The sequence below is a fragment of the Lolium rigidum genome, chromosome 7, assembly GCF_022539505.1.
Source record: "Lolium rigidum isolate FL_2022 chromosome 7, APGP_CSIRO_Lrig_0.1, whole genome shotgun sequence".
NCBI lineage: Eukaryota > Viridiplantae > Streptophyta > Magnoliopsida > Poales > Poaceae > Lolium > Lolium rigidum.
The window spans coordinates 207,897-220,879 of NC_061514.1; positions in this window are offsets into that span (position 1 = coordinate 207,897).

The window sequence follows — 12,983 nt, forward strand, 5'->3', positions numbered from 1 at the left end:
TTTGATGATTGAAGCCGGTGCGTGATATGTCGGTATGCTCTTGCAAACCGAGATTCCCGTTTTCTCGCTATTTCCTTTTTTGAGATTCTTATGTTGTCGCCAAATAGGCTCCTTTATCGACGGCGCTGCCGAGGATGAAAGGGTGAACACCAGGACGAACCTCCTTGTTAACCTTTCTCTCGACCACGGTTCTCTTTTCTGGGCTACTCCAGAACGTACCCGACAGATTGTCAGGTTTCAGGACCGCGCCTGTCAGGTTCGCGAGTTCCTTGATTTCTGCACCAGAACACTGACCCTGGTTTACAAAACGCTGTTTCCTCGGAACGAGGCACCCGACACCATCTTGGTTTGTTGGAAAAGTTTCAAGATGACCCTCGTATCCATCACTTTGTACGAGCTCAACTATCTGCCGGAGCCAGGTTCGCTATGATGATGATCAAAATCTGCTATCCCAAGTTTGACATGAGCCAAATTGTTACCAAGTGCTTAGCCAAGATGGCGAAAAGGAAGAGGGATGTCAGCAAAATTGATGATCATGTGACCCCTGTTGCGAAGATATGATGGATGAACTTCTTCGGATGGACTCGAGTTCTTCGAAAGGGGCAGCTATGCTGAACATAGTACTCGTACTGCAAATACTGGACGGATGACCATAGATAATATACTGAGCCGCAATTGACTTTCTTTTTCTTTTAACCTGTTGGCTTTTCTCGGGAATGGCGTCCTGTATTGTTGCAAACGTGTACTATATTGTAAAATTAGGAAATATTTCTATTTTTCTTCCTCAAGCCCCCGAGTGTTTCGGTGGTAAATCTCTTTATTGTGTATGCGAGGTTGTAAACCAAGGCACCCAAATTCTTATTGAATATACTATATTTGCGGGTACAAGCCCCCCGAGTATTTTGTTCTTTTGCTGATTGCTATTTTGTACCTTCTTTTTATTTGGCGAGGTATTTGATACCAAGGCGAAATATTTCTTGCCAGTTAGATTCATCTATGTTGTGTATATATTGTAACTTCGAGGTGTAAGCCCCCGAGCACGTCGAAAAAAGATATGTATCTCCACTATCTTTATTATATTGCAGCACCGCGAGCCCGCCTCATTAAAAACCTTTCCCGGCTGTGACGCCCCGGAACCGGTACCATGAGGATCCCAGCGAACCCGACGAAATCCGCACGATATCGATTCAGAGACGCCCTCCGACACGACGTGCGCGACGAATCACACGCATGATGCCAGAGGAATTAACACGAGCGGTAACATTACAACAGGATTACAATAGAGCCCACAAGATACATATATATTACAACAAGGACTCCAACGAGTCAAGATACAAATATACAATACAAAGATCCAAATCATACAGAAGATCGAATACGTCCGAGTACGGACAAAATACAAATTGGACTAAGAGTCCTGAAGATAACCAGATGGCGTCCATAACCCCTGCCCAGTGCCAAGCCGGAAGGGTAACCTTGCTAACGTCGTCTTCATCGAACATATCTTCATACCTGCCCGGTTATATCCCGTAGAAGCGGCAATAAGTACGGGTTCGTACTTAACAAGACTTCAAGACGTATAAGCATTCGTCAACCAGTCGTCCTTTGTACTTGAGGCACGCAGGGGACTTAGAGGACGCAAGAGGAACGTCATAGGCAATATGGTGGGGTTAAGCGGCAGCGCGCAAGCACTAAAAACCTATAGAGACACTCTACAACATTCGTCTAATTAGAGAAGATGAGAGAGCGCATAATCAGCAGTTCTATACTCAGCAAACATAACCCAACCGATGTGTTCCCCCCTCGCCAGGAGGTACTTACAAAGGCACTCACACTGTTGACAAGTTTTAACCAGTTATTATTGAAGTTGTGTTATCTTACTACGCAAGTTATTAATAATGAAATAACAGGTGTAAGTTGTCTATGGTCGAGTCATACAGCTCCAAGTCGTCCATAACCGCGGACACGGCTTATCGATAAGATTGTAACCCTGCAGGGGTGCCCAAATGTGCCCACACGCACGATCAACCCACTTGCGACAGGTGGATATCACGACACGCACTCTCCTTCACTACAACAATGTCCAGGAAGCCACCTAACTAAGTTAAACCCGTATCGTAGTCCGGCCGTGCTCCGAAGCGGACTCGGCCTATTGCGTCGGCGTACTAGGTGATCGGTGCCTGGCGGGATGACCACTTCGCAGCGGCTCCGCAACCTACGAACGTGCAAGAGACAACGGGGTACAAGGCTCCAAAAGTAACATCATATCATCTAACCACAAAGAAACAAGCTTGCACGCCCGAGAGAAACAAAACATTCAAACTAATTGTGGCCACTGGACAAAGCTGTAGATTCCGACAGTGGTCGAGGGGAGACCCGGTAAGCATACCCACGTGTGGTTAGAGCGCTCAGTCTCGGAACAGATAACAGGAACTCGGGTCCTAAGTTATTTAGGAAACACAAGTGAGCCGTCATAAAACGATCAGCTGACCCACCGATGCCTCCGCTGAAAAATTATCAACAACTAAAGTAACCATGATTCTTCCCAACATATAACCCGATAAGATAACAATAACGGTAACGAGATAAAACAACACTAGCATGCACTACGACTCGCAAGGCAGACTCGATAACCAAACAATAGCCGTAGGAGGTGGTGGTGGCAATATGGGCCGCTTGAGGTAACAAGTGGAAAGGACACGTGACAAGAACGCAACTTAAGGATAGCATGAGGGAGAAGGCAAAATAAAATAGGTGAGCGACTCCTGCAGGGATAGGAGTATAGGGGAAATGCTTGCCTGTTAGAGCTTGCCGAGGAACATTCGGAGGACTTGTCGTATCTCACATCACCACTTCGTGATCCTATCCGGGAAGAAGCAAAGCGCTACAACAACCAACGGATGCACATCTTACTACTACGGATAAATAAGATCCAGCATGATCAAGATGATATGCATGACATGGCAACAATGATGCGACGATGCAACTTATCCATATTAATCGGAGTCGGAACACCGGGCACACAAATTAGGTTGGAGTTGCATTTTCTACCGACAAATTTAAGTGTTGATTAGCATGACACGACATAGCATGGGTGAGCTACTTCAAAATTAAACGGAGCGGGGAAAACCAAATCGGTGTTCCGAAATACTCCGCATATATGTTAGGTGAAATGCACAAACTATCACGGAACGACATGATGCGAGATGCAAACAGATGCATGGATGGCATATTCATGTGCCTTGCATTTTTCTGAGCAACTTTCATATAAAATACTTTGTATTTCGAGTTACAGATTTAAAGATATGAATTACACAAGTTTTAGAGCATTTGCGGTAATTTTTAGAAAAAAGCAGAGAATGGGAAAACGTTTTATACTAGAGAAGTGCTAGCCACATAGGCTGATGAGCGGGCCAGGGAGGAGCTGACTTGGCGCTGACAAGGCAGGGAAGCTGAGGTGGCGCTGGCAGAGGCTGACGGGTGGGATCCACCTGTCAGATCGGAAAAGAATTAAAAAATTGGGATTTGGCCTCCCTGGGATTCGAACACAGGATCTCTTGATCCAGGAGAGAGGAACGAACCAGTTAGGCTGCCACGGTGATCTTGCAATGATACTGCTACAACCCAACAAGAACAAACAACATGCGGGACGAGCTTCAAGACAGCAGTCATGGCGGGGAGATCTGGTCGAGCACGGATCCAGCGATTCAAGGCGAGCCAAGTCGCGCGGGATGGCGCGTTAGAAGCGGAGGTGCAAGGGGGTCTCATGGGGGTGGTTTTGGCGTCGGGGAACCACCGGAGGGAGGCCGGGGATGAGCACCTGTGGGGAGAAACGGCGGTCAAGGCATCCGGTTGGTTTTGGAGGCTCTCCTCCCGTCGCCCCCTCCAGGCGACCGGGGGAGAGTAACCCTAGACCGCCGCCGCCCCTTCCCTCCCCCTCCTCCCCCCGCCTCGTCGCCCCCAGAGGTGCTACCGGGCGAAGCCCGCGGCGCCGGTGAAGGGGCGGCGGGGATCCGGGTCCTCGGCTCCCCGCGCGGTGATAGGTGGAGGACCTCCGCGCCGGGCTCGCCGCCGCCGGCGACGACGTTGGGCGGGCTCCTTCGCTCCACGCGGCTTCTCCGGAGTTGCCGTGGTCCGGGGGTGGCGCCTTCCGAGTGCTCTCCCGGCCGGGGCCACGGGCTCCGTGGCGGCGGCCCGGGAGGTGGCGGCGAGGCCGGCTCGACGGCGGGCGGCGCTCGCGGGTGCCGTACCCTCCGCTGGCCGCGAGGGCGGCGAGCGGATGGGGCGGGGTCGTCCGGGTGGCTTCGGCGCCTCGGCGTCGGATCCGGAGGCCGGCGGCTCGGTCTCCTCTCCGCCGCTATCTCTCCGCCGGATCCGGGTTGGGTCGGTCTCCGGCCGCCCGATCCGTGGCCGGGGTCTCGGCGTGCATGGGTTCCGCCCACCGTGGAACCGGGCGAAAGCCCCGGCCGGCTTGTCCGGCCGGCGACGACGGCGACGCCTACGGGCGCCGTGGTCCTCCGTGGAGGCGTCGTGGGGGTCTCCATCACCAGGTAGCGTCCCGGGTGAAAACCCTAGGTCCCCCGGGCCGGGCAGCGGCGGCGCCTCGGTGCCGTGAGCTTCTTGAAGCCGTTGCCTTGGGACGAGGTGCTCCGTGTGTTTGGCGAGTTGGTCGTGTGTTGCTCGGCGGCGTTTGTTGCGGTGCTGGTTCTTGGCCTCCGAGGAAGTTCTTGGGCTCGTTTCTGCAGGCATCCTTTTTGGTGGTTCCTTGGCGTGGTGCTCATGGCGGTGATGCTTGCCGGCGGTCCGGCGCCCACGAGCTCGGGCGAGGGATAGGGTTCCCCTCCGGAAGCAATCCCGACATGAGAGACGTCAAGGCCTGGCTCTTCTTCCCCTTCCTCGCGTGCGGGCTGCTCCTTCGTCTCGGATCCCGGATCGGTGCTCCTCCACCGCAACTCCGGTTCGTCCCGTCTTGGAAGAAGGTGGTTTTCTCCGGCCGGGCAGTTCCTAAGCGACGTCTTGAAGATCGATGGCCGCGAGCTCTGGCTAGCACCCGTGTTCTTTGTTGCTTAGCTTTAGGCCTGTCCTGTTTCTTTTTACCTGTTTCTGTTTTTGTTTGCTGTGATCAACACCCTTGTACTTCTGCCGTGTGTGGCTTAATTAATTTTAAGCTGGGCTGCAAAGCCTTCCCTTTAAAAAAGAAATGGCGGTCAACGCCGGTAGCATGGTAGAGAGAGCGGAGAAGATGGAGGAGAGGGTCAGGAGATGCGCGCACTCACCGGGATGCTGATGGAGAGGTCAGGGAGGACGGAGGAGGCCCGGGGTGGCCAGAATCGGAGAAGATGGACGGCGACCGACTCGGGGAATCGGCGACCGTGCGCTCGATTCAGGAGGCTGCGGCTCGATTCCTCGCACCGGGACATAGAGGACGACGAGGGGCATCCGCGGGTTGTCTCGGTTCGACGAGGGGTGGCCGGTAGCGGCGGCGCCATGGCGAGGTGGAGGCGGATGCTTTGGAGCTCTCTTTGTTCGTGAAGAAAAGAGACAGAGAGGTTGGAGAGGATGGCGGCGCTAAGGAGGAGGAAGGGAGGCTAGGGTTTGCTTGCGCTCGGAGGCGGCTTTAAGGAAGGGGAAAGGGGGTGAAGTGGTTGGGGAGGGAGGACCACGGGGTCACGCCTCTACGTGCCCTCTAGCGAGGAAGACGACAATGGGGAAAGAAAGGGAATCGAAGAGGTACGGGCCAAGAGGTGGGTTTGGGCTGCACTCGGGATGGGCTGCCAGCTGAGGCTGAAGAAGGCCTGGCCGGTTGGGGAGGTTGTTTCCCCCTTTTTTTTTACTTAAAACATTTTGTTGTTTTATTTTGCTGTTTTGTTTTAAAAGCATTTACAAATAGTTTTTAAACCGGAAATTAAGCAGGGAAAGGTGGACTATTATTTGGAAGAAAAGGAGGAGAATAGTTTTAGCAATAAAATAGGGTTTAATAGAATATAATTTTGGGATGAAAAAAATATGCATGATGCCATGATGATGCACAAAAAGAAAAGGCACAAACAAAATCTAATAGGGGTATTATCCTGGGCCGTTACAATCGACACCACTAACAAGGAACCTCGCCCGAGGTTCCACGCCATGGTACGGGGGAGAGAGGTGAACTAGCGGATCTTCTGGCGACATGTCGATCTCCTCAACACCACTAACAAGAGTTCTTGTTCCACGTAGATCGGCGACACCACTAACAAGAAGTTGTTGTTCCCGTTGACGATGATGCGGTTCTGTTGAGATCCTCGGAAGATCGGACCTATTAGGATAAGGCAGAGATCGTTCAACCCGCGTCGGAACCTAAGACTCGGAGAACTCAGATAAGAGAAGATTCAAAACTCGCATAGGTAAGAAGAGAAAGAATTTAGGTAAGGAGAAAAATAGAGCTAATCAGATCTATCCAACGAGTTTTCAGAAAATAGTTTTGACACTAGACACAACGTCCGTTGGCAAGGTTATCCTACAGACTGGACTAGTGGGGTACCGTCAACCTGAGGCTCTGATACCAACTTGTGACGCCCCGGAGCCGGTACCATGAGGATCCCAGCGAACCCACCGAAATCCGCACGATATCGATTCAGAGACGCCCTCCGACACGACGTGCGCGATGAATCACACGCATGATGCCAGAGGAATTAACACGAGCGGTAACATTACAACAGGATTACAATAGAGCCCACAAGATACATATATATTACAACAAGGACTCCAACGAGTCAAGATACAAATATACAATACAAAGATCCAAATCATACAGAAGATCGAATACATCCGAGTACGGACAAAATACAAATTGGACTAAGAGTCCTGAAGATAACCAGTGGCGTCCATAACCCCGCCCAGGCCAAGCCGGAAGGGTAACCTTGCTAACGTCGTCTTCATCGAACATATCTTCATACCTGCCCGGTTATATCCCGTAGAAGCGACAATAAGTACGGGTTCGTACTTAACAAGACTTCAAGACGTATAAGCATTCGTCAACCAGTCGTCCTTTGTACTTGAGGCACGCAGGGACTTAGAGGACGCAAGAGGAACGTCATAGGCAATATGGTGGGGTTAAGCGGCAGCGCGCAAGCACTAAAAACCTATAGAGACACTCTACAACATTCGTCTAATTAGAGAAGATGAGAGAGCGCATAATCTAACAGTTCTATACTCTGCAAACATAACCCAACCGATGTGTTCCCCCCTCGCCAGGAGGTACTTACAAAGGCACTCACACTGTTGACAAGTTTTAACCAGTTATTATTGAAGTTGTGTTATCTTACTACGCAAGTTATTAATAATGAAACAATAGGTGTAAGTTGTCTATGGTCGAGTCATACGACTCCAAGTCGTCCATAACCGCGGACACGGCTTATCGATAAGATTGTAACCCTGCAGGGGTGCCCAAATGTGCCCACACGCACGATCAACCCACTTGCGACAGGTGGATATCACGACACGCACTCTCCTTCACTACAACAATGTCCAGGAAGCCACCTAACTAAGTTAAACCCGTATCAGAGTCCGGCCGTGCTCCGAAGCGGACTCGGCCTATTGCGTCAGCGTACTAGGTGATCAGTGCCCAGCGGGATGACCACTTCGCAGCGGCTCCGCAACCTACGAACGTGCAAAAGACAACGGGGTACAAGGCTCCAAAAGTAACATCATATCATCTAACCACAAAGAAACAAGCTTGCACGCCCGAGAGAAACAAAACATTCAAACTAATTGTGGCCACTCGGACAAAGCCGTAGATTCCGGCGGTGGTCGAGGGGAGACCCGGTAAGCATACCCACGTGTGGTTAGAGCGCTCGGTCTCGGAACGGATAACGGAACTCGGGTCCTAAGTTATTTAGGAAACACAAGTGAGCCGTCATAAAACGATCAGCTGACCCACCGATGCCTCCGCTGAACAATTATCAACAACTAAAGTAACCATGATTCTTCCCAACATATAACCCGATAAGATAACAATAACGGTAACGAGATAAAACAACACTAGCATGCACTACGACTCGCAAGGCAGACTCGATAACCAAACAATAGCCGTAGGAGGTGGTGGTGGCAATATGGGCTGCTTGAGGTAACAAGTGGAAAGGACACGTGACAAGAACGCAACTTAAGGATAGCATGAGGGAGAAGGCAAAATAAAATAGGTGAGCGACTCCTGCAGGGACAGGAGTATAGGGGAAATGCTTGCCTGTTAGAGCTTGCCGAGGAACATTCGGAGGACTTGTCGTATCTCACATCACCACTTCGTGATCCTATCCGGGAAGAAGCAAAGCGCTACAACAACCAACGGATGCACATCTTACTACTACGGATAAATAAGATCCAGCATGATCAAGATGATATGCATGACATGGCAACAATGATGCGACGATGCAACTTATCCATATTAATCGGAGTCGGAACACCGGGCACACAAATCGGAGTCGGAACATCGGGCATCACCTGTCAGATCGGAAAAGAATTAAAAAATGGGGATTTGGCCTCCCTGGGATTCGAACACAGGATCTCTTAATCCAGGAGAGAGGAACGAACCAGTTAGGCTGCCACGGTGATCTTGCAAAGATACTGCTACAACCCGACAAGAACAAACAACATGCGGGACGAGCTTCAAGACAGCAGTCATGGCTTGGAGATCTGGTCGAGCACGGATCCAGCGATTCAAGGCGAGCCAAGTCGCGCGGGATGGCGCGTTAGAAGCGGAGGTGCAAGGGGAGTCTCATGGGGGTGGTTTTGGCGTCGGGGAACCACCGGAGGGAGGCCGGGGATGAGCACCTGTGGGGAGAAACGGCGGTCAAGGCATCCGGTTGGTTTTGGAGGCTCTCCTCCCGTCGCCCCCTCCAGGCGACCGGGGAGAGTAACCCTAGACCGCCGCCGCCCTTCCCTCCCCCTCCTCCCCCCGCCTCGTCGCCCCGGAGGTGCTACGGGCGAAGCCCGCGGCGCCGGTGAAGGGGCGGCGGGGATCCGGGTCCTCGGCTCCCCGCGCGGTGATAGGTGGAGGACCTCCGCGCCGGGCTCGCCGCCGCCGGCGACGACGTTGGGCGGGCTCCTTCGCTCCACGCGGCTTCTCGCGGAGTTGCCGTGGTCCGGGGTGGCGCCTTCCGGTGCTCTCCCCGGCGGGGGCCACGGGCTCCGGGGCGGCGGCCCCGGGAGGTGGCGGCGAGGCCGGCTCGACGGCGGGCGGCGCTCGCGGGTGCCGTACCCTACGCGGCCGCGAGGGGCGGCGAGCGGATGGGTGGGGTCGTCCGGGTGGCTTCGGCGCCCTGGCGTCAGATCTGGAGGCCGGCGGCTCGGTCTCCTCTCCGCCGCTATCTCTCCGCCAGATCTGGGTTGGGTCGGTCTCCGGCCGCCCGATCTGTGGCTGGGGTCTCAGCGTGCATGGGTTCCGCCCACTCGTGGAACCGGGCGAAAGCCCCGGCCGGCTTGTCCGGCCCGGACGACGGCGACGCCTACGGGCGCCGTGGTCCTCCGTGGAGGCGTCGTGGGGGTCTCCATCACCAGGTAGCGTCCCGGGTGAAAACCCTAGGTCCCCCGGGCCGGGCAGCGGCGGCGCCTCGGTGCCGTGAGCTTCTTGAAGCCGTTGCCTTGGGACGAGGTGCTCCGTGTGTTTGGCGAGTTGGTCGTGTGTTGCTCGGCGGCGTTTGGTGCGGTGCTGGTTCTTGGCCTCCGAGGAAGTTCTTGGGCTCGTTTCCGCGAGCATCTTTTTGGTGGTTCCTTGGCGTGGTGCTCATGGCGGTGATGCTTGCCGGCGGTCCGGCGCCCACGAGCCTGGGCGAGGGGATAGGGTTCCCCTCCGGAAGCAATCCTGACATGAGAGACGTCAAGGCCCGGCTCTTCTTCCCCTTCCTGCGTGCGGGCTGCTCCTTCGTCTCGGATCCCGGATCGGTGCTCCTCCACTGCAACTCCAGTTCGTCCCGTCTTGGAAGAAGGTGGTTTTCTCCGGCTGGGGCAGTTCCTAAGCGACGTCTTGAAGATCGATGGCTGCAGAGCTCGGCTAGCACCCGTGTTCTTTGTTGCTTAGCTTTAGGCCTCGTCCTCGTTTCTTTTTACCTGTTTCTGTTTTTGTTTGCTGTGATCAACACCCTTGTACTTCTGCCGTGTGTGGCTTAATTAATTTTAAGCTGGGCTGCAAAGCCTTCCCTTTAAAAAAGAAACGGCGGTCAACGCCGGTAGCATGGTAGAGAGAGCGGAGAAGATGGAGGAGAGGGTCAGGAGATGCGCGCACTCACCGGGATGCTGATGGAGAGGTCAGGGAGGACGGAGGAGGCCCGGGGTGGCCGGAATCGGAGAAGATGGACGGCGACCGACTCGGGGAATCGGCGACCGTGCGCTCGATTCAGGAGGCTCGGCTCGATTCCTCGCACCGGGACATAGAGGACGACGAGGGGCATCTCGCGGGTTGTCTCGGTTCGACGAGGGGTGGCCGGTAGCGGCGGCGCCATGGCGAGGTGGAGGCGGATGCTTTGGAGCTCTCTTTGTTCGTGAAGAAAAGAGACGAGAGAGGTTGGAGAGGATGGCGGCGCTAAGGAGGAGGAAGGGAGGCTAGGGTTTGCTCGCGCCCGGAGGCGGCTTTAAGGAAGGGGAAAGGGGGTGAAGTGGTTGGGGAGGGAGGACCACGGGGTCACGCCCTCTACGTGCCCTCTAGCGAGGAAGACGACAATGGGGAAAGAAAGGGAATCGAAGAGGTACGGGCCAAGAGGTGGGTTTGGGCTGCACTAGGATGGGGGCCGCCGGCTGGTCGAAGAAGGCCCGGCCGGTTGGGGAGGTTGTTTCCCCTTTTTTTTACTTAAAACATTTTGTTGTTTTATTTTGCTCGTTTTGTTTTAAAAGCATTTACAAATAGTTTTTAAACCGGAAATTAAGCGGGGAAAGGTGGACTATTATTTGGAAGAAAAGGAGGAGAATAGTTTTAGCAATAAAATAGGGTTTAATAGAATATAATTTTGGGATGAAAAAAATATGCATGATGCCATGATGATGCACAAAAAGAAAAGGCACAAACAAAATCTAATAGGGGTATTATCCTGGGCCGTTACAATCGACACCACTAACAAGGAACCTCGCCCCGAGGTTCCACGCCATGGTACGGGGGAGAGAGGTGAACTAGCGGATCTTCTGGCGACATGTCGATCTCCTCAACACCACTAACAAGAGTTCTTGTTCCACGTAGATCGGCGACACCACTAACAAGAAGTTGTTGTTCCCGTTGACGATGATGCGGTTCTGTTGAGATCCTCGGAAGATCGTACCTAATAGGATAAAGGCAAAGATCGTCCAACCCACGTCGGAACCTAAGACTCGGAGAAACAGATAAGAGAAGATTCAAAACTCGCATAGATAAGAGGAGAAAGAATATAGGTAAGGAGAAAAATAGAGCTAATCAGATCTATCCAACGAGTTTTCAGAAAATAGTTTTGACACTAGACACAACACGTCCGTTGGCAAGGTTAACCTACAGACTGGACTAGTGGGGTACCGTCAACCTGAGGCTCTGATACCAACTTGTGACGCCCCGGAGCCGGTACCATGAGGATCCCAGCGAACCCACCGAAATCCGCACGATATCGATTCAGAGACGCCCTCCGACACGACGTGCGCGACGAATCACACGCATGATGCCAGAGGAATTAACACGAGCGGTAACATTACAACAGGATTACAATAGAGCCCACAAGATACATATATATTACAACAAGGACTCCAACGAGTCAAGATACAAATATACAATACAAAGATCCAAATCATACAGAAGATCGAATACATCCGAGTACGGACAAAATACAAATTGGACTAAGAGTCCCGAAGATAACCGATGGCGTCCATAACCCCGCCCGAGCCAAGCCGGAAGGGTAACCTTGCTAACGTCGTCTTCATCGAACATATCTTCATACCTGCCCGGTTATATCCCGTAGAAGCAGCAATAAGTACGGGTTCGTACTTAACAAGACTTCAAGACGTATAAGCATTCGTCAACCAGTCGTCCTTTGTACTTGAGGCACGCAGGGGACTTAGAGGACGCAAGAGGAACGTCATAGGCAATATGGTGGGGTTAAGCGGTAGCGCGCAAGCACTAAAAACCTATAGAGACACTCTACAACATTCGTCTAATTAGAGAAGATGAGAGAGCGCATAATCTAACAGTTCTATACTCGCAAACATAACCCAACCGATGTGTTCCCCCCTCGCCAGGAGGTACTTACAAAGGCACTCACACTGTTGACAAGTTTTAACCAGTTATTATTGAAGTTGTGTTATCTTACTACGCAAGTTATTAATAATGAAACAACAGGTGTAAGTTGTCTATGGTCGAGTCATACAGCTCCAAGTCGTCCATAACCGCGGACACGGCTTATCGATAAGATTGTAACCCTGCAGGGGTGCCCAAATGTGCCCACACGCACGATCAACCCACTTGCGACGAGTGGATATCACGACACGCACTCTCCTTCACGACAACAATGTCCAGGAAGCCACCTAACTAAGTTAAACCCGTATCGAAGTCCGGCCGTGCTCCGAAGCGGACTCAGCTATTGCGTCAGCGTACTAGGTGATCAGTGCCCAGCGGGATGACCACTTCGCAGCGGCTCCGCAACCTACGAACGTGCAAAAGACAACGGGGTACAAGGCTCCAAAAGTAACATCATATCATCTAACCACAAAGAAACAAGCTTGCACGCCCGAGAGAAACAAAACATTCAAACTAATTGTGGCCACTGGACAAAGCTGTAGATTCCGGCAGTGGTCGAGGGGAGACCCGGTAAGCATACCCACGTGTGGTTAGAGCGCTCAGTCTCGGAACAGATAACAGGAACTCGGGTCCTAAGTTATTTAGGAAACACAAGTGAGCCGTCATAAAACGATCAGTCGACCCACCGATGCCTCCGTCGAACAATTATCAACAACTAAAGTAACCATGATTCTTCCCAACATATAACCCGATAAGATAACAATAA